Source organism: Diachasmimorpha longicaudata, unplaced genomic scaffold (assembly GCF_034640455.1).
Source record: "Diachasmimorpha longicaudata isolate KC_UGA_2023 unplaced genomic scaffold, iyDiaLong2 ctg00000183.1, whole genome shotgun sequence".
NCBI classification, from domain to species: Eukaryota; Metazoa; Arthropoda; class Insecta; order Hymenoptera; family Braconidae; genus Diachasmimorpha; species Diachasmimorpha longicaudata.
In genome coordinates, this window is record NW_026973979.1 from 8,525 (window position 1) to 30,173 (window position 21,649).

The window sequence follows — 21,649 nt, forward strand, 5'->3', positions numbered from 1 at the left end:
TCACGGACTCACGATACCAAACGAATGTAAAAAAAAAAACATCTTAAAAAACATAACTAGTTTTAGAACACATTAAACGAATACGACACGTGCTTTGCATCGTATGTATGTCGCGAATTACTAATGTACACCATAACTACGTTTTCCTCATGTTTATACCGTAGCATTTAAGTCATTTAGATAGTCATCTTGTATCACGTATGTACCTTCTACCTTGGCTAAATAAACATGATTTAAAAAAAAAAAAAAAACGCTGAACACGCCAGTTCTCGTCCGATCACTGAAGCTAAGCAGCATTGAGCGTGGTTAGTACTTGGATGGGTGACCGCTTGGGAACACCACGTGCCGTTGGCTCTTTCTTTTTTTGTTTTTTGAATAAATCTGAGAACGATTATGCCCAATAATTTGTTTAATTGTACCATAAGTCTTCAATCATAAGATGCGATAATATTCCTGATGACATTTATTGTTATGGATTGCTTCTGCTGTGGTAAAGAGTGTTCCTGTAACTTGTTGATCAGCATTAAAAATTGTCAATTACAGAAGTAGATAATGCTCGGCGAAATTATTAGTTAGACCATTTTTTCGTGATAATATTACATTATATAGTTTTTGATAATTTTGTCTACTGATCAAAATTTTTATGTGGATTTGATAGATGAGCCTATGATAATTCGTTAAAATGGCATATTTTTTTTTTATTTTCATAGTCAACGACCATATCACGCTGAACACGCCAGTTCTCGTCCGATCACTGAAGCTAAGCAGCATTGAGCGTGGTTAGTACTTGGATGGGTGACCGCTTGGGAACACCACGTGCCGTTGGCTCTTTCTTTTTTTGTTTTTAGAATAAATCTGAAAACGGTTATGCGCAATAATGTGTTTAATTGTACCATAATTCTTCAATCATACGATTCGACAATATTCCTTATGACATTTATTTCTATGGATTGCTTCTGCTGTGGTAAAGGGTGTTACTGTAACTTGTTGATCAGAATTAAAAATTGGCAATGGGGAACTTGCATGCGGCCCAGATTTGAGAAATAAATGTATCAATAAATAGTTTAACGCGTATGGAATACTCTCCAATGAAAAATGCATTCTAACTCATTGCAGATTTTTTTTAACAATCAATCGAAAATTGCATAATTTTGAACAACTTTTTAACGCTCGTGACGTCATCAGGCGGTAACTCCGGGGTCTTATTGCAGCTGCTAGATGACAGCACTGATATTTTTCTAAACGTCAGCCGGTGTCAAGAAACAGTAGAGGTTATATTGTTAAATGTCACTTCTGCCCAGTAATGAGCGAGAATAACCTGCGGCTTCACACCACAATTTTCGAATATTTTTGCACGCAGGAACTGTTATAAACACTTTATTCGGTGTTGACACAGTTGAGTTCGCACACGATGGTACAAAACAATATTTGTATGGTCGTTTTTTAAATTTTTTACTGTCATTTAACATTTTGGAGTATTTGTGAGTGTTTTAATCAGTTAAGGTTAAATTAGTTTAAATAGGTTTAATCAGTTAGGGTTAGGTAAATTTGTTATACCGACGGTAGGAATCTATGATCCGGTAGATGGCGCCACATGCAGAAGTATAGGACCCGCCTAATGACGTCATGACAACTTTTGGAGCATTTGAAAATTTCACTTTTTGAACAATCGATAATTAATTGTTAAACGATTTTTTAAATGTTTTTTCATGAAAAATATATTATTAGGACCATTAACTATGTAAAAAAAAAAATAAAAAAAAATCATGCAAGTTCCCCATTACAGAAGGAGAGAATGCTCCGTGAAATGATTAGTTAGACCATTTTCTCATAATACTATTACATTATGTAGTTTTGGATAATTTTGTTTACTGATCAAGATGTTTGCGTGAATTTGATAGATGAGCATATGATATGTCGTTAAAACGACATTCTTTTTTTAATCTTGGCAGCCAACGACCATATCACGCTGAACACGCCAGTTCTCGTCCGATCACTGAAGCTAAGCAGCATTGAGCGTGGTTAGTACTTGGATGGGTGACCGCTTGGGAACACCACGTGCCGTTGGCTCTTTCTTTTTTTGTTTTTAGAATAAATCTGAAAACGGTTATGCGCAATAATGTGTTTAATTGTACCATAATTCTTCAATCATACGATTCGACAATATTCCTTATGACATTTATTTCTATGGATTGCTTCTGCTGTGGTAAAGGGTGTTACTGTAACTTGTTGATCAGAATTAAAAATTGGCCATGGGGAACTTGCATGCGGCCCAGATTTGAGAAATAAATGTATCAATAAATAGTTTAACGCGTATGGAATACTCTCCAATGAAAAATGCATTCTAACTCATTGCAGATTTTTTTTAACAATCAATCGAAAATTGCATAATTTTGAACAACTTTTTAACGCTCGTGACGTCATCAGGCGGTAACTCCGGGGTCTTATTGCAGCTGCTAGATGACAGCACTGATATTTTTCTAAACGTCAGCCGGTGTCAAGAAACAGTAGAGGTTATATTGTTAAATGTCACTTCTGCCCAGTAATGAGCGAGAATAACCTGCGGCTTCACACCACAATTTTCGAATATTTTTGCACGCAGGAACTGTTATAAACACTTTATTCGGTGTTGACACAGTTGAGTTCGCACACGATGGTACAAAACAATATTTGTATGGTCGTTTTTTAACTTTTTTACTGTCATTTAACATTTTGGAGTATTTGTGAGTGTTTTAATCAGTTAAGGTTAAATTAGTTTAAATAGGTTTAATCAGTTAGGGTTAGGTAAATTTGTTATACCGACGGTAGGAATCTATGATCCGGTAGATGGCGCCACATGCAGAAGTATAGGACCCGCCTAATGACGTCATGACAACTTTTGGAGCATTTGAAAATTTCACTTTTTGAACAATCGATAATTAATTGTTAAACGATTTTTTAAATGTTTTTTCATGAAAAATATATTATTAGGACCATTAACTATGTAAAAAAAAAAATAAAAAAAAATCATGCAAGTTCCCCATTACAGAAGGAGAGAATGCTCCGTGAAATGATTAGTTAGACCATTTTCTCATAATACTATTACATTATGTAGTTTTGGATAATTTTGTTTACTGATCAAGATGTTTGCGTGAATTTGATAGATGAGCATATGATATTTCGTTAAAACGACATTCTTTTTTTAATCTTGGCAGCCAACGACCATATCACGCTGAACACGCCAGTTCTCGTCCGATCACTGAAGCTAAGCAGCATTGAGCGTGGTTAGTACTTGGATGGGTGACCGCTTGGGAACACCACGTGCCGTTGGCTCTTTCTTTTTTTGTTTTTAGAATAAATCTGAAAACGGTTATGCGCAATAATGTGTTTAATTGTACCATAATTCTTCAATCATACGATTCGACAATATTCCTTATGACATTTATTTCTATGGATTGCTTCTGCAGTGGTAAAGGGTGTTACTGTAACTTGTTGATCAGCATTAGAAATTGTCCATTACAGAAGTAGATAATACGCCGTGAAATTATTAGTTAGACCATTTTTTCGTGAGAATAGTACATTATGTAGCTGTGGATAAATCTGTCTACTGATCAAGATTTTTGTGTGAATTTGTTAGATGAGCCTATGATAATTCGTTAAAACGGCATTTTTTTTCAATTTTCTCAGCCAACGACCATATCACGCTGAACACGCCAGTTCTCGTCCGATCACTGAAGCTAAGCAGCATTGAGCGTGGTTAGTACTTGGATGGGTGACCGCTTGGGAACACCACGTGCCGTTGGCTTTTTTATTTTTTGTTTTTTGAATCTCATAAAAATCAAAAATATTTTTTGAAAAAAAATGGTCAAGTCCACGTTGCAATGTATTCTGTTTTGCACGGTTTCGTTGACTTCACTGGTTTCAAAAAATGTTAACAATAAAAAAAAAGCCAAGCGTGTATAAATAGACTGCCTTATTTACGAAGCCATCACTATAAATGCAAGGTTTATGCCAAAAACGCCGGATATTTGGTCGAAAAAAAATGTTAAAAAAAAAAACGCCGCGACCAACGTACTTGGCGCGGTTTTTCCGACTAACGAGGATTTAGCTTAGGAGGTTCTGTATCTTGAAGCATACTTCAGGATCAGAAACTATATTGCCACAGGAGGTGTTTGCAGATTATGAGATAATAATGTGTTTTATTTCAATCAGGTAGAATTCCTCCATGGCTTAAACCCAGAGCTGCTCAATAGTGCAACCCTGGAATTAGGGGAATTTATTGCCTTATACAATTGGATAATCTGGTATCCACAGATCAATATGTCTGGCACAGTAAGGCAGCAATGATGTTTTTGTCCAGGGACACTTCCTGAACCTAATCCTATAAAGGTAGGACCCATATCTACAGTGAATAGTAGCTCTCATCTAATGGGGTTTTTTAGAAACCGCGCCATCTTATAATTTTATAAAATAGATAGATAGATTTTTTTTTTGATTTTTTTTTATTTATATATATATATATATATATATTTATATATATTTATATATATAAATAAATAAATAAATATTTATATATATATATGTAATATATATGTTGCCGTATATATATATACGGCATGTTTGGGGGGTGATTTGGAACCGAAAAGTCCTTTTTCCCTTTTCGCTCGGACGCACCCCTATCGAGATATGGGGGTGAAAAGAACGGCCAATGGGGCGCGAGCATTGCGCGGCTCTACGTCCGTGTGCCGCGGGTAAGCGGTGTGCGTGCTTCCCCTTCTCCACGGACGGACGTTCCATTCCGCTAGTCCGCGGAAGAGAGAGGGGGGAAGATATTTCTCTCTCACTCATTGCCAATTTCAAGACAATCCTTTGGGTGGGGGGGTAGAGGGGGTGATTAGATTATATAATTAATATTTAAAATCGTCGAAATAATAATAAACGCGTTTTCTTGATTATTAACTAAACAAATGGATTTACGGCCTTTTGTCACAAGACATTTGTTGCAGAGAATCAGATTGTCTACAACAAATGTCTTATGGCGGGTCCCGTCAATCCATTTGTTCATTCAATAATTGGATTTGAAATTTAAACAAAAATCCGCGATTAATTAATAAACGACGACGATTTCGTGATTTTTACCTGAGATAATTAATATTTATAATTGGATTCCTGGCATAAAAGCCGTCTTGATTTTTCCACCAAAAAAGACGTTTTGACAATTATCTTGTAAACAAATGGGTTTACAACATTTTGTCAAGACGCGCCCCATTGGCCGTTCTTTTCACCCCCATATCTCGATAGGGGTGCATCCGAGCGAAAAGTGGAAAAGGACTTTTCGGTTCCAAATCACCCCCCAAACATGCCGGTGCGCCCCCAACAAAGTCTTATAAATGACCCTGTGGCGGGTAGGTAATTTAGGCTAAGTGTTTTTAGGAGTCCTGTCTAGGAAGTCTAGACAGGATTGGGGAATGCCAGGGTGTAGTGGCGACAGGGTCACCACAACCCTGTATACCTATGCGTATACTAATAGCAGTACATTGTTGTTTTAAGTTTTTTTTTAAATTTTTGTTTTCAAATGAACAACATCGAAATATATGCTTGGCGCATTTTTTTACAAACACATTTTTTGTTTTTGTGTTTGGGGGGATTTCAAAGCATTTTTTTCAAAATGGGCAAGAGATTTTACACTTCTTTTAGTAAATGTCCCCATGTTACCTGGTCTAACTCTCTCTAGACTAAAATTAAACAGGATCGTCCTCAAGACAATTTCCGCTTCCGCCTGACAGACCGCGTTGCTCCTGTGGTGCTGCTGCTGGTCTCCGTCCTGGTGGCAGTGGTGGTGGTGGTGGTGGTGGTCCATTTTTTTGCTGCTGCTGCTGCTCCGGTCAGTGGCGGCGAAAGCCGAGCGGCGCGGTTTTCGGCCAAAGGCAGCTAAAAAAAACATATAATTAATAATACACTCTAAGCAGTTGGCAATAAGAGTGTGCTAGTGGTGTGACAGCAATGAAATTAGAAATATAACCCCTTTGAGCCGAAAGAGAGGGGAAAATACGTTAAAAACACTTCTCTCCTATTCATTCTCAAAATTGAATTCTCTAAATTTATTGAAATGATTTAATGACATGAAATGCCCCGAGAAAATGCACAATTAATCCTTTCCAATACGGAATTAGCTCATAGACGTTTCTAACACCCTACACATTAATATATTCATGTATTAGCAACTCCTACGCGCTAAGAATGTAATGACAAAGACTATTTGTGCATTTTCTTGGGTGAAAAATTTTTTTTTCTTAATCATTTTCAAAATAATGCATTTTCTTTTCAATTATTTTTGAAACATCTATCGTTTTGGAAAAGTATAGCGTATCTCGATTGTCAAAAACCATTTTATACTTTACAGTGCAGTAAAGAGGGTTTTTTTTTTAGAAAATCTGTTTATTTACAAGGATAAATGAAAAAAATAGCAAAAAGGTTAGTCGTCAAACGCCATGAAATGCCAAATTATGCATTTGTATTTTTTTCTTCATCACTGATCACTGACAATAAACAATTTAGAAAAAGTGTTTATTTCCAAGGATAATAGATCACTGAATCGTTTATCACTGATAACTGAAAATAAACAATTTAGAAAAATTGTTTATTTCCAAACATAAAAGAACATATTGAAAAAAATAGAAAAAGTGGGGTTAGGTGTCAACCGCGATGAGTATCCGTGAGATAGGAGCGTTTTTCTGGAGGATTGTCTGTCCCATCCTCGCAGATGATGTAGGATAGGGAGTCTCCCTCTCTCCACGTGTTGGGTGCTGTCTTATTCAACCGCATTGCCAGATCTGCATGTGGAGCGTAGATACCAGTGTGGGCTTGTGGTTCACGAATCAACTTGTGAGTCATCACCAGAGAAGGAATGAAAGCATCCAACATGGTATGTCTCTTCATTCTTGCGATTCCTTGGAGGTAGGTTTTGATATTGGAGAGTTTCTGCTCGTGGGTCTGGTCGCTGAAGACCTCATTCAGGACGTAGTACACAGTGGTTTTGACAAGATCAGAAGAGTACGTATCTTTCAAGGAGTTTTCCTTTTGATGCCAAACGGAAACCAGTTGAGCCAACGGAGCGACGGGTGAAGTAAAGACCAGTATAAAGTTTCCTGTTTGCTACGAGAACGTACTTGTAGGTCTTCTCATGCTCCAGTTGGATATGGTCATACTGTGTTTGTACGGTGTCCCTGATTCCCTAAGCAATCTTCAGGGCTATGTCCAGATCCTTCTGTTTAGTATCTATCATCATCGAATCTATGTCACCATAAATGACACCGTAACCTAATGATTCCGCTATGGTGCATGCCATCTTCAGACATTGCCGGCCTGTTTTAGTGATAGTAGCAGCCAAATTGGGAGCGTAATATCGAAAATGAACTGAACCAAGACATCCGTAGAGAGTGTTCACTATGAGTTCGAGGGCTAGTTGTTGGGTTTCATATGCTCGTTTCATTGATTGTGGGATGCATGGCGATTCCATCAGGCGTTTGGTTTCTGCGCGATTCTGGCTGATTCTATCAACTAGTTTAGGAATCACTCCCGCCCGTCCCTTAGGGTCGACTTCAACATCTTCCAATTTTTTGTAGCAAACCCCTGGCATTGTCCAGAAGCAGAGGTTGTACTCCCGGATGATACTAGGGTAGAGAGACTTGTAGTCCATCAGCAGGACTATGTCATCGTAGAATGCGACATTTGCATCCAATACTAAACCACCCGCGATGTCCTTCACAATCTTGTTCTCCTTTCGATCAGGGAGGATGTAGCCTGCCTCGTGGAAGGCGTGCGTCAGCATATAATCGTTCATGTCGTTTCGCAAAAATCTCGGAGTCTTTGATAACACGTAACCCCCGACTTTCGTCATTTCCACCATGAGGGGAATTATATTTAGAAAACGAGTTACCTGCATTATACAGTCTGACTCTATTCTCGTGGTCTGAATGAGTTCAATCATGCCCTTTGCTGAGTTGAAAAACTCAATAACTTTCCAAGGAGCCAGTGGTCTACCAGTTGCAACTTTAATTTTCAAAATGTTCGAGCAAATTGTGTCAAACTTGAAGTAACAAATGATAAGATGAAGCTTGAAAACTTGAATACAAAATGATATGATGAAGCTGAAGCAGCTGCAAATTCGCACACCCAGCAATGTCATGCATCGACCCTTGTGCGACATCAAAGTGGCCCTGAAGGAGGTGAACCCCAAGTCACTTCAAGGTGAGTTTGACACAGTTTGTTCAAACTTTTTGAGAAGTAAAGTTGCAACTGGTAGACCACTGGCTCCTTGGAAAGTTATTGAGTTTTTCAACTCAGCAAAGGGCATGATTGAACTCATTCAGACCACGAGAATAGAGTCAGACTGTATAATGCAGGTAACTCGTTTTCTAAATATAATTCCCCTCATGGTGGAAATGACGAAAGTCGGGGGTTACGTGTTATCAAAGACTCCGAGATTTTTGCGAAACGACATGAACGATTATATGCTGACGCACGCCTTCCACGAGGCAGGCTACATCCTCCCTGATCGAAAGGAGAACAAGATTGTGAAGGACATCGCGGGTGGTTTAGTATTGGATGCAAATGTCGCATTCTACGATGACATAGTCCTCCTGATGGACTACAAGTCTCTCTACCCTAGTATCATCCGGGAGTACAACCTCTGCCTCGCGACAATGCCAGGGGTTTGCTACAAGAAATTGGAAGATGTTGAAGTCGACCCTAAGAGACGGGCGGGAGTGATTCCTAAACTAGTTGATAGAATCATCCAGAATCGCGCAGAAACCAAACGCCTGATGGAATCGCCATGCATCCCACAATCAATGAAACTAGCATATGAAACCCAACAACTAGCCCTCAAACTCATAGTGAACACTCTCTACGGATGTCTTGGTTCAGTTCATTTTCGATATTACGCTCCCAATTTGGCTGCTACTATCACTAAAACAGGCCGGCAATGTCTGAAGATGGCATGCACCATAGCGGAATCATTAGGTTACGGTGTCATTTATGGTGACACAGATTCGATGATGATAGATACTAAACAGAAGGATCTGGACATAGCCCTGAAGATTGCTTAGGGAATCAGGGACACCGTACAAACACAGTATGACCATATCCAACTGGAGCATGAGAAGACCTACAAGTACGTTCTCGTAGCAAACAGGAAACTTTATACTGGTCTTTACTTCACCCGTCGCTCCGTTGGCTCAACTGGTTTCCGTTTGGAATCAAAAGGAAAATCCTGAAAGATACGTACTCTTCTGATTTTGTCAAAACCACTGTGTACTACGTCCTGAATGAGGTCTTCAGCGACCAGACCCACCAGCAGAAACTCTCCAATATCAAAACCTACCTCCAAGGAATCGCAAGAATGAAGAGACATACCATGTTGGATGCTTTCATTCCTTCTCTGGTGACGACTCACAAGTTGATTCGTGAACCACAAGCCCACACTGGTATCTACGCTCCACATGCAGATCTGGCAATGCGGTTGAATAAGACAGCACCCAACACGTGGAGAGAGGGAGACTCCCTATCCTACATCATCTGCGAGGATGGGACAGACAATCCTCCCGAAAAACGCTCCTATCTCACGGATACTCATCGCGGTTGACACCTAACCCCACTTTTTCTATTTTTTTCAATTTGTTCTTTTATGTTTGGAAATAAACAATTTTTCTAAATTGTTTATTTTCAGTGATCAGTGATAAACGATTCAGTGATCTATTATCCTTGGAAATAAACACTTTTTCTAAATTGTTTATTGTCAGTGATCAGTGATGAAGAAAAAAATAGAAATGCATAATTTGGCATTTCATGGCGTTTGACGACTAACCTTTTTGCTATTTTTTTCATTTATCCTTGTAAATAAACAGATTTTCTAAAAAAAAAACCCTCTTTACTGCACTGTAAAGTATAAAATGGTTTTTACAATCGAGATACGCTATACTTTTCCACAACGATAGATGTTTCAAAAATAATTGAAAAGAAAATGCATTATTTTGAAAATGATTAAGAAAAAAAAATTTTTCACCCAAGAAAATGCACAAATAGTCTTTGTCATTACATTCTTAGCGCGTAGGAGTTGCTAATACATGAATATGTTAATGTGTAGGGTGTTAGAAACGTCTATGAGCTAATTCCGTATTGGAAAGGATTAATTGTGCATTTTCTCGGGGCATTTCATGTCATTAAATCATTTCAATAAATTTAGAGAATTCAATTTTGAGAATGAATAGTAGAGATGTGTTTTTAACGTATTTTCCCGTCTCTTTCGGCTCAAAGGGGTTATATTTCTAATTTCATTGCTGTCACACCACTAGCACACTCTTATTGCCAACTGCTTAGAGTGTATTATTAATTATATGTTTTTTTTAGCTGCCTTTGGCCGAAAACCGCGCCGCTCGGCTTTCGCCGCCACTGACCGGAGCAGCAGCAGCAGCAAAAAAATGGACCACCACCACCACCACCACCACTGCCACCAGGACGGAGACCAGCAGCAGCACCACAGGAGCAACGCGGTCTGTCAGGCGGAAGCGGAAATTGTCTTGAGGACGATCCTGTTTAATTTTAGTCTAGAGAGAGTTAGACCAGGTAACATGGGGACATTTACTAAAAGAAGTGTAAAATCTCTTGCCCATTTTGAAAAAAATGCTTTGCAATCCCCCCAAACACAACAACAAAAAATGTGTTTGTAAAAAAATGCGCCAAGCATATATTTCGATGTTGTTCATTTGAAAACAAAAATTTAAAAAAAAACTTAAAACAACAATGTACTGCTATTAGTATACGCATAGGTATACAGGGTTGTGGTGACCCTGTCGCCACTACACCCTGGCATTCCCCAATCCTGTCTAGACTTCCTAGACAGGACTCCTAAAAACACTTAGCCTAAATTACCTACCCGCCACAGGGTCATTTATAAGACTTTGTTGGGGGCGCACCGGCATGTTTGGGGGGTGATTTGGAACCGAAAAGTCCTTTTCCACTTTTCGCTCGGATGCACCCCTATCGAGATATGGGGGTGAAAAGAACGGCCAATGGGGCGCGTCTTGACAAAATGTTGTAAACCCATTTGTTTACAAGATAATTGTCAAAACGTCTTTTTTGGTGGAAAAATCAAGACGGCTTTTATGCCAGGAATCCAATTATAAATATTAATTATCTCAGGTAAAAATCACGAAATCGTCGTCGTTTATTAATTAATCGCGGATTTTTGTTTAAATTTCAAATCCAATTATTGAATGAACAAATGGATTGACGGGACCCGCCATAAGACATTTGTTGTAGACAATTTGATTCTCTGCAACAAATGTCTTGTGACAAAAGGCCGTAAATCCATTTGTTTAGTTAATAATCAAGAAAACGCGTTTATTATTATTTCGACGATTTTAAATATTAATTATATAATCTAATCACCCCCTCTACCCCCCCACCCAAAGGATTGTCTTGAAATTGGCAATGAGTGAGAGAGAAATATCTTCCCCCCTCTCTCTTCCGCGGACTAGCGGAATGGAACGTCCGTCCGTGGAGAAGGGGAAGCACGCACACCGCTTACCCGCGGCACACGGACGTAGAGCCGCGCAATGCTCGCGCCCCATTGGCCGTTCTTTTCACCCCCATATCTCGATAGGGGTGCGTCCGAGCGAAAAGGGAAAAAGGACTTTTCGGTTCCAAATCACCCCCCAAACATGCCGTATATATATATACGGCAACATATATATTACATATATATATATAAATATTTATTTATTTATTTATATATATAAATATATATAAATATATATATATATATATATATAAATAAAAAAAAATCAAAAAAAAAATCTATCTATCTATTTTATAAAATTATAAGATGGCGCGGTTTCTAAAAAACCCCATTAGATGAGAGCTACTATTCACTGTAGATATGGGTCCTACCTTTATAGGATTAGGTTCAGGAAGTGTCCCTGGACAAAAACATCATTGCTGCCTTACTGTGCCAGACATATTGATCTGTGGATACCAGATTATCCAATTGTATAAGGCAATAAATTCCCCTAATTCCAGGGTTGCACTATTGAGCAGCTCTGGGTTTAAGCCATGGAGGAATTCTACCTGATTGAAATAAAACACATTATTATCTCATAATCTGCAAACACCTCCTGTGGCAATATAGTTTCTGATCCTGAAGTATGCTTCAAGATACAGAACCTCCTAAGCTAAATCCTCGTTAGTCGGAAAAACCGCGCCAAGTACGTTGGTCGCGGCGTTTTTTTTTTTAACATTTTTTTTCGACCAAATATCCGGCGTTTTTGGCATAAACCTTGCATTTATAGTGATGGCTTCGTAAATAAGGCAGTCTATTTATACACGCTTGGCTTTTTTTTTATTGTTAACATTTTTTGAAACCAGTGAAGTCAACGAAACCGTGCAAAACAGAATACATTGCAACGTGGACTTGACCATTTTTTTTCAAAAAATATTTTTGATTTTTATGAGATTCAAAAAACAAAAAATAAAAAAGCCAACGGCACGTGGTGTTCCCAAGCGGTCACCCATCCAAGTACTAACCACGCTCAATGCTGCTTAGCTTCAGTGATCGGACGAGAACTGGCGTGTTCAGCGTGATATGGTCTTTTTTTTACTTTATAAAACGTTTATTGAATATTTTTACAGTGTATGTACAGTATCTACATATTACATCTTACTTAACGATTAATAAGACTAGGCCACCAGCCGTGAGGCTTTATACCTAAGTTAGCATGTGTGGTTGAGTTAATTAAGTGTTAACATAATGTGTTTGTATGCTTAAGGGAAAGTATTTACTAGGGAAAAATAGTTGTAGAAAAAAAAAAACCCTATAAGTGATGATTGTTTGTAGGGGGGGGGGGAGGGCAGGGCGTATGTTGTCTTATCTAGACCACCATGATTTTTTGTTGATGTCTATATTATGAAGATCAGTATTTGGATGGTTATTGAGACTGAATTGAAAGTTTTCGGTTAAGGAGGCTATGTGATCATAGATGGGATTTATGTTTAGAGCTTCATGAATGGTGGAGATACGAGTTTTATAAGGAAAGTTTCCGATAATTCTTAGGAATTTGTTTTGGGTGGTTTGTAGTTGTGATAAATGTGTGTGTGCTGCATTATGCCAGATTGGGCAGCTATAGGTAATCGTCGGTCTGATGAGCGCTTTGTATAAGGTTAACTTTAATTTTGCACTGAGAGAGTTGGATTTGAAAAGCCAGTATAATCTGGATAGTAGTCTTTTGGCATTGGCGTTTAGATGGCTGATATGTTGGTTCCATAATAGTTTGGAGTCTATCCATAAACCTAAGTATTTAACGCAATTCTTTGGAATAATTGCTTTTCCCCTAATTTTTATCGTGGTTTTTGGGGGTTTACCACGTGCGAATAAAGTCGCTTCAGTCTTGGTTTCATTAACGTTGATTTTCCACTTATTTAGCTCATTTATGATTATGGATGAGGCGTTTTCAATTCGCGACACTGCCTTATTCAACGAAATACTGGAGGTATGTATAGCTAAATCGTCCGCGAATCCTGCTATGTTTACGTTTTTGGGGCAGACCTCAAAGACAGATGTGATATAGATGTTGAAAAGAGTAGGCGATAATATTGAGCCCTGTGGAACTCCAGCGACGATTTTCAAGGGTAAGGATAAGGTGGAGTCCACCCTTACCTGGATGTATCTATCTTGTAAGAAGGAGTGTATAACTTTGCAAAGGAATTTTGGTACCTTTAAGGTAGTGAGCTTTTGGACCAGCCCACATGGCCATACCGAATCAAAAGCTTTTTCACTGTCCAGAAATAGAGCTACCGAGAATTCTTTAGCTTCACTTGCCTTTTTAATAAAATTAGTAAGTCTTGCGAGTTGATGAGTGGTGGAGTGGAAAGCCCTGAAACCAAACTGCTCTTTTGGTAGGATTTTTAATTGGTGGATAGATTTGGTTAGTCTTAGTAGGATGATTTTTTCCAGGATTTTTCCAAGATTTGGGAGGAGGCTGACTGGTCTATAGCTTACTGGTTGGAAGGCAGATTTACCCGGTTTGAGAATGGGAATAACCACAGCTTTTTTCCACTTTTCAGGGAAATATTGTAGGAGAAGGCAGGAATTTATGATCTTGGTGAGGAAAACTACAGCTTTTTTGGAGATATTTTTGATGACTATATTAGGAATTTCATCGATGCCAGGGGCTGATTTGGTTTTCAATTTCCTTATTATGTTGTAAACTTCCTTGGGCTTACACAGGCATCCGATAGGGGTCTCAATTTTGTTGGCAAAGAGATTTTTGTTTATAGTAGAATTTATTTGTTGTTCAAAGGAAGGGTTTCCTCTTTCTGAGGCGATTTGGTGAATACTTGCATAATGGGAGCAAAGTGTGTCAGCCTTTTCGGCATTGTCACTGATTATTTTGTTATTTATGGTGAAGTTTGGTATTTTTTGTTTAGGGGTATTATTAAAGCTTTTTGCAATTTTCCAGATGGAGTGGTCTTTAGGAGATATGTTTTTAAGTTTAATGTCCCATTCATTTTGTTTCCATTCTAGAATTTTAATGTGGACTTCCTTAGCTAGCTTGTTGAACCAGGACTTCAGCAAGGAGTTATCTTTATTTTTTTGCCAGTAATTTCTTAGCTTGTTTTTTTGTTTGATTAATTCCTTTAAATGATCTGGAAGAGGAGTATGTTTTGAGAGGGTAGGGAACGTTGGGGTGTTTGCTTTGTATGCCTCTATGATTTTTTTGGTGAATAAATTTATGTTATGATCCGTACGTTCTGTCGAAACGCAGGAAGGGTTAGCAGTATCTAATGAGTTGTCTAGATGCTCCCTGAAGTTATTCCAGTTTGATTTCTTGAAATTATATCTTTTTACAGGACTCACAACAGTGGTCCTACCCTGAATTGAGAAGAATAAGGGCATGTGGTCTGATGGGGATTCGTGGAGAACTTGAAAATTTGAAACCAATTGGTGGTTGTTTGTTAGAAGGAGATCAATAGTAGATGGGGACTTTGAGTTTGGAGGATAGTGAGTTGGTTCATTTGGTGCAAAAAGAAATAGGTTTGAGGCTGAGGACAGGTTTAAAAGGATTTTGCCGGAAGTATTGGGAACAACGGGAGTCCAAGCATTATCTTTAGCATTGAAATCTCCCGCTGCAATCGTTGAGCAGCCTGGTTTGAGTAAGGATTTTAATAGTTCGGCATCTAGAGTTGTATCAGGAGGGTTGTATATTGAATATAGGTGAATGGGTTTATTGTTAATGACAATTTCTATTCCCACGTATTCCGTGTTGGAGTTTATGTTGTGGGGGAGGATATTGTGCTTAATTGAAGAGTGAATGGCTATAGCCACTCCACCACCTAACTTGTGTGATCTATCCTCTCTGATAAAAGTGAAATTTGGTAAGTGAAGTTTTTTAACATTAGAATTTAATTTTGTTTCCGAAAAGAGAATAATTTTAGCTTTTTGCTCAGTGATTAAGAGCGATAGCTCGGATAGTTTCGATTTCAGTGAGTTTATGTTCAGTGCAATGATGTTGATTGAATTTACCAGCGCCATGTTACAGATTATCGTCGAAGATATCTGAGTAAGAGGCTATTATCGTGAGGCGATCAATAGGCGACTTTGTGGATTTTAAAGTTTTTATCATTTCTCTCAGTCTGTCGATTAATTGGAATATATTTAGTTTCAATAAGTCGTCCATAATGGAACTAGCGTTATCTATACACATTTTTATGTTGCTAAAGTCTTTGGTGGCTGAAGGGAGAAAAGGTACCTGGTGACTGTCGTGGTTCCGCAAGATTCGGCGAGGCTGGAGGTTTTGCTGCTGATGAGCCTGTTGGTAGTTGGCTTGTGAGTCCGGCATGGCTTCGTATGGTGTGGAGAGAGACGTTTCGGTCTGATTCGGATGATGTGTGGTGCTTGGTGGGATTACGTTCGACAGGACGTTTGGTGGAGATTGGTTGGAAACGACGTGTGCGTAGGGTCGCAATGGGGTAGTTGGGCCCAGGAGTATGTGCTTGGGTGTTTGAGTTGTCGCCGCAGGGTATGCTCCTCTATTGGTTTTCCTCATGGTGGAGTTTTCGGTGAATTTGACCCTGGCCAGACATTTCCTGTAACTGGCCACATGTTTTTCACCACAGTTGGTGCATTTTATCGTCTCGTTTGTGCAGCTTTTAGCATCGTGTCCATCACCACATTTAACGCACTTTGGGGTGCGGCTGCAGTGTGAGCTCGCGTGTCCAAAAGCCTGGCATCTGAAGCACTGTGTTGGTTGACCACTTGACTTAAATTTATCAATTGAGAAGGTATGGTATTGTATTGTCTTTATTTTGGCAAAGCTGGCGAGAGATGTTTCAGGGCTCACTGTGATTGCGAAGATTGGTAACTTTGTGGCCGAGACTTGTTCAGTTGCTTTCTTGATGAATTGTCTCACTGAGATCACTTCAATGCCTTGCGATTTGAGTTCATTCTGGATATCTTGCTCTAAGAAAGAGGTTGGCAGTCCTTTTATGATGAACTTTTTAAGTCTATCCTGTTTATATCCGTAGGTATAGAACTTAAAATTTGCTTCTGCGAAAAGTTTGACCATCTTAGCGTGGTCAGCCTTTGACTTGAGGTTAATAGATGAGGACACTCCTTGATATTTAATTTTGAAGTCCTTGTTGGTAACATTGCACTTAATTAGCTTGATAAGTTCAGTTACCTCAATATTTTTGGTCTCAATGATGATCGGTGGTGCATGATCCTCCCGGATCAAGTTAGAGTTTGAAGCTGCATTGTCGCCCATTTCAGGAGCACGAGGTGAGGCAGATGGAGTGGGCTGTGATCCAGCCGAATTGTTTCTTTTCTTGTCCGATTTAGGTGGACTCATGATGATTTTCCGTTTGTTGGAGGTCAGAAGGGTTTCGGTTGTTGGAGGTAACAGCCTCCGGTACAGCTAATTTACTGATTTGATCCAAAAGCACTGGATAATTATAGGTTAGGTTATAGGTTATAGTGACGCTGAGGCGCAACTGAGAGGCACGTGCGCACCTCGGCAGCGCTCAACCGAGAATGCGTGATATGGTCGTTGGCTGAGAAAATTGAAAAAAAATGCCGTTTTAACGAATTATCATAGGCTCATCTAACAAATTCACACAAAAATCTTGATCAGTAGACAGATTTATCCACAGCTACATAATGTACTATTCTCACGAAAAAATGGTCTAACTAATAATTTCACGGCGTATTATCTACTTCTGTAATGGACAATTTCTAATGCTGATCAACAAGTTACAGTAACACCCTTTACCACTGCAGAAGCAATCCATAGAAATAAATGTCATAAGGAATATTGTCGAATCGTATGATTGAAGAATTATGGTACAATTAAACACATTATTGCGCATAACCGTTTTCAGATTTATTCTAAAAACAAAAAAAGAAAGAGCCAACGGCACGTGGTGTTCCCAAGCGGTCACCCATCCAAGTACTAACCACGCTCAATGCTGCTTAGCTTCAGTGATCGGACGAGAACTGGCGTGTTCAGCGTGATATGGTCGTTGGCTGCCAAGATTAAAAAAAGAATGTCGTTTTAACGAAATATCATATGCTCATCTATCAAATTCACGCAAACATCTTGATCAGTAAACAAAATTATCCAAAACTACATAATGTAATAGTATTATGAGAAAATGGTCTAACTAATCATTTCACGGAGCATTCTCTCCTTCTGTAATGGGGAACTTGCATGATTTTTTTTTATTTTTTTTTTTACATAGTTAATGGTCCTAATAATATATTTTTCATGAAAAAACATTTAAAAAATCGTTTAACAATTAATTATCGATTGTTCAAAAAGTGAAATTTTCAAATGCTCCAAAAGTTGTCATGACGTCATTAGGCGGGTCCTATACTTCTGCATGTGGCGCCATCTACCGGATCATAGATTCCTACCGTCGGTATAACAAATTTACCTAACCCTAACTGATTAAACCTATTTAAACTAATTTAACCTTAACTGATTAAAACACTCACAAATACTCCAAAATGTTAAATGACAGTAAAAAAGTTAAAAAACGACCATACAAATATTGTTTTGTACCATCGTGTGCGAACTCAACTGTGTCAACACCGAATAAAGTGTTTATAACAGTTCCTGCGTGCAAAAATATTCGAAAATTGTGGTGTGAAGCCGCAGGTTATTCTCGCTCATTACTGGGCAGAAGTGACATTTAACAATATAACCTCTACTGTTTCTTGACACCGGCTGACGTTTAGAAAAATATCAGTGCTGTCATCTAGCAGCTGCAATAAGACCCCGGAGTTACCGCCTGATGACGTCACGAGCGTTAAAAAGTTGTTCAAAATTATGCAATTTTCGATTGATTGTTAAAAAAAATCTGCAATGAGTTAGAATGCATTTTTCATTGGAGAGTATTCCATACGCGTTAAACTATTTATTGATACATTTATTTCTCAAATCTGGGCCGCATGCAAGTTCCCCATGGCCAATTTTTAATTCTGATCAACAAGTTACAGTAACACCCTTTACCACAGCAGAAGCAATCCATAGAAATAAATGTCATAAGGAATATTGTCGAATCGTATGATTGAAGAATTATGGTACAATTAAACACATTATTGCGCATAACCGTTTTCAGATTTATTCTAAAAACAAAAAAAGAAAGAGCCAACGGCACGTGGTGTTCCCAAGCGGTCACCCATCCAAGTACTAACCACGCTCAATGCTGCTTAGCTTCAGTGATCGGACGAGAACTGGCGTGTTCAGCGTGATATGGTCGTTGGCTGCCAAGATTAAAAAAAGAATGTCGTTTTAACGACATATCATATGCTCATCTATCAAATTCACGCAAACATCTTGATCAGTAAACAAAATTATCCAAAACTACATAATGTAATAGTATTATGAGAAAATGGTCTAACTAATCATTTCACGGAGCATTCTCTCCTTCTGTAATGGGGAACTTGCATGATTTTTTTTTATTTTTTTTTTTACATAGTTAATGGTCCTAATAATATATTTTTCATGAAAAAACATTTAAAAAATCGTTTAACAATTAATTATCGATTGTTCAAAAAGTGAAATTTTCAAATGCTCCAAAAGTTGTCATGACGTCATTAGGCGGGTCCTATACTTCTGCATGTGGCGCCATCTACCGGATCATAGATTCCTACCGTCGGTATAACAAATTTACCTAACCCTAACTGATTAAACCTATTTAAACTAATTTAACCTTAACTGATTAAAACACTCACGAATACTCCAAAATGTTAAATGACAGTAAAAAAGTTAAAAAACGACCATACAAATATTGTTTTGTACCATCGTGTGCGAACTCAACTGTGTCAACACCGAATAAAGTGTTTATAACAGTTCCTGCGTGCAAAAATATTCGAAAATTGTGGTGTGAAGCCGCAGGTTATTCTCGCTCATTACTGGGCAGAAGTGACATTTAACAATATAACCTCTACTGTTTCTTGACACCGGCTGACGTTTAGAAAAATATCAGTGCTGTCATCTAGCGGCTGCAATAAGAACCCGGAGTTACCGCCTGATGACGTCACGAGCGTTAAAAAGTTGTTCAAAATTATGCAATTTTCGATTGATTGTTAAAAAAAATCTGCAATGAGTTAGAATGCATTTTTCATTGGAGAGTATTCCATACGCGTTAAACTATTTATTGATACATTTATTTCTCAAATCTGGGCCGCATGCAAGTTCCCCATTGCCAATTTTTAATTCTGATCAACAAGTTACAGTAACACCCTTTACCACAGCAGAAGCAATCCATAGAAATAAATGTCATAAGGAATATTGTCGAATCGTATGATTGAAGAATTATGGTACAATTAAACACATTATTGCGCATAACCGTTTTCAGATTTATTCTAAAAACAAAAAAAGAAAGAGCCAACGGCACGTGGTGTTCCCAAGCGGTCACCCATCCAAGTACTAACCACGCTCAATGCTGCTTAGCTTCAGTGATCGGACGAGAACTGGCGTGTTCAGCGTGATATGGTCGTTGGCTGCCAAGATTAAAAAAAGAATGTCGTTTTAACGACATATCATATGCTCATCTATCAAATTCACGCAAACATCTTGATCAGTAAACAAAATTATCCAAAACTACATAATGTAATAGTATTATGAGAAAATGGTCTAACTAATCATTTCACGGAGCATTCTCTCCTTCTGTAATGGGGAACTTGCATGATTTTTTTTTATTTTTTTTTTTACATAGTTAATGGTCCTAATAATATATTTTTCATGAAAAAACATTTAAAAAATCGTTTAACAATTAATTATCGATTGTTCAAAAAGTGAAATTTTCAAATGCTCCAAAAGTTGTCATGACGTCATTAGGCGGGTCCTATACTTCTGCATGTGGCGCCATCTACCGGATCATAGATTCCTACCGTCGGTATAACAAATTTACCTAACCCTAACTGATTAAACCTATTTAAACTAATTTAACCTTAACTGATTAAAACACTCACAAATACTCCAAAATGTTAAATGACAGTAAAAAATTTAAAAAACGACCATACAAATATTGTTTTGTACCATCGTGTGCGAACTCAACTGTGTCAACACCGAATAAAGTGTTTATAACAGTTCCTGCGTGCAAAAATATTCGAAAATTGTGGTGTGAAGCCGCAGGTTATTCTCGCTCATTACTGGGCAGAAGTGACATTTAACAATATAACCTCTACTGTTTCTTGACACCGGCTGACGTTTAGAAAAATATCAGTGCTGTCATCTAGCAGCTGCAATAAGACCCCGGAGTTACCGCCTGATGACGTCACGAGCGTTAAAAAGTTGTTCAAAATTATGCAATTTTCGATTGATTGTTAAAAAAAATCTGCAATGAGTTAGAATGCATTTTTCATTGGAGAGTATTCCATACGCGTTAAACTATTTATTGATACATTTATTTCTCAAATCTGAGCCGCATGCAAGTTCCCCATTGCCAATTTTTAATTCTGATCAACAAGTTACAGTAACACCCTTTACCACAGCAGAAGCAATCCATAGAAATAAATGTCATAAGGAATATTGTCGAATCGTATGATTGAAGAATTATGGTACAATTAAACACATTATTGCGCATAACCGTTTTCAGATTTATTCTAAAAACAAAAAAAGAAAGAGCCAACGGCACGTGGTGTTCCCAAGCGGTCACCCATCCAAGTACTAACCACGCTCAATGCTGCTTAGCTTCAGTGATCGGACGAGAACTGGCGTGTTCAGCGTGATATGGTCGTTGACTATGAAATTAAAAAAAAAATATGCCATTTTAACGAATTATCATAGGCTCATCTATCAAATCCACATAAAAATTTTGATCAGTAGACAAAATTATCAAAAACTATATAATGTAATATTATCACGAAAAAATGGTCTAACTAATAATTTCGCCGAGCATTATCTACTTCTGTAATTGACAATTTTTAATGCTGATCAACAAGTTACAGGAACACTCTTTACCACAGCAGAAGCAATCCATAACAATAAATGTCATCAGGAATATTATCGCATCTTATGATTGAAGACTTATGGTACAATTAAACAAATTATTGGGCATAATCGTTCTCAGATTTATTCAAAAAACAAAAAAAGAAAGAGCCAACGGC

The 21,649-nt window shown here is 38.1% G+C and overlaps 8 non-coding genes and 1 pseudogene across 8 annotated transcripts; 4 read left to right on the top strand and 5 right to left on the bottom strand.

Moving 5' to 3' along the window:
* Positions 1-709: 709 nt before the first annotated feature.
* LOC135172163 (5S ribosomal RNA) lies at positions 710-828 on the top strand. The gene has a single exon (XR_010300879.1). It is a non-coding gene; the product is annotated as a 5S ribosomal RNA (ribosomal RNA).
* Positions 829-1,951: 1,123 nt separating this feature from the next.
* Positions 1,952-2,070, top strand: LOC135172161 (5S ribosomal RNA). Its single transcript, XR_010300877.1, has one exon. It is a non-coding gene; the product is annotated as a 5S ribosomal RNA (ribosomal RNA).
* A 1,123-nt stretch (positions 2,071-3,193) lies between these two features.
* LOC135172166 (5S ribosomal RNA) lies at positions 3,194-3,312 on the top strand. The gene has a single exon (XR_010300881.1). It is a non-coding gene; the product is annotated as a 5S ribosomal RNA (ribosomal RNA).
* A 353-nt stretch (positions 3,313-3,665) lies between these two features.
* Positions 3,666-3,784, top strand: LOC135172167 (5S ribosomal RNA). The gene has a single exon (XR_010300882.1). It is a non-coding gene; the product is annotated as a 5S ribosomal RNA (ribosomal RNA).
* Positions 3,785-12,515: 8,731 nt separating this feature from the next.
* LOC135172165 (5S ribosomal RNA) lies at positions 12,516-12,634 on the bottom strand (annotated as a pseudogene).
* Positions 12,635-17,439: 4,805 nt separating this feature from the next.
* On the bottom strand, positions 17,440-17,558 carry LOC135172168 (5S ribosomal RNA). Its single transcript, XR_010300883.1, has one exon. It is a non-coding gene; the product is annotated as a 5S ribosomal RNA (ribosomal RNA).
* Positions 17,559-18,681: 1,123 nt separating this feature from the next.
* Positions 18,682-18,800, bottom strand: LOC135172169 (5S ribosomal RNA). Its single transcript, XR_010300884.1, has one exon. It is a non-coding gene; the product is annotated as a 5S ribosomal RNA (ribosomal RNA).
* Positions 18,801-19,923: 1,123 nt separating this feature from the next.
* On the bottom strand, positions 19,924-20,042 carry LOC135172162 (5S ribosomal RNA). The gene has a single exon (XR_010300878.1). It is a non-coding gene; the product is annotated as a 5S ribosomal RNA (ribosomal RNA).
* Positions 20,043-21,165: 1,123 nt separating this feature from the next.
* LOC135172164 (5S ribosomal RNA) lies at positions 21,166-21,284 on the bottom strand. The gene has a single exon (XR_010300880.1). It is a non-coding gene; the product is annotated as a 5S ribosomal RNA (ribosomal RNA).
* Between the last annotated feature and the right edge of the window lie 365 nt (positions 21,285-21,649).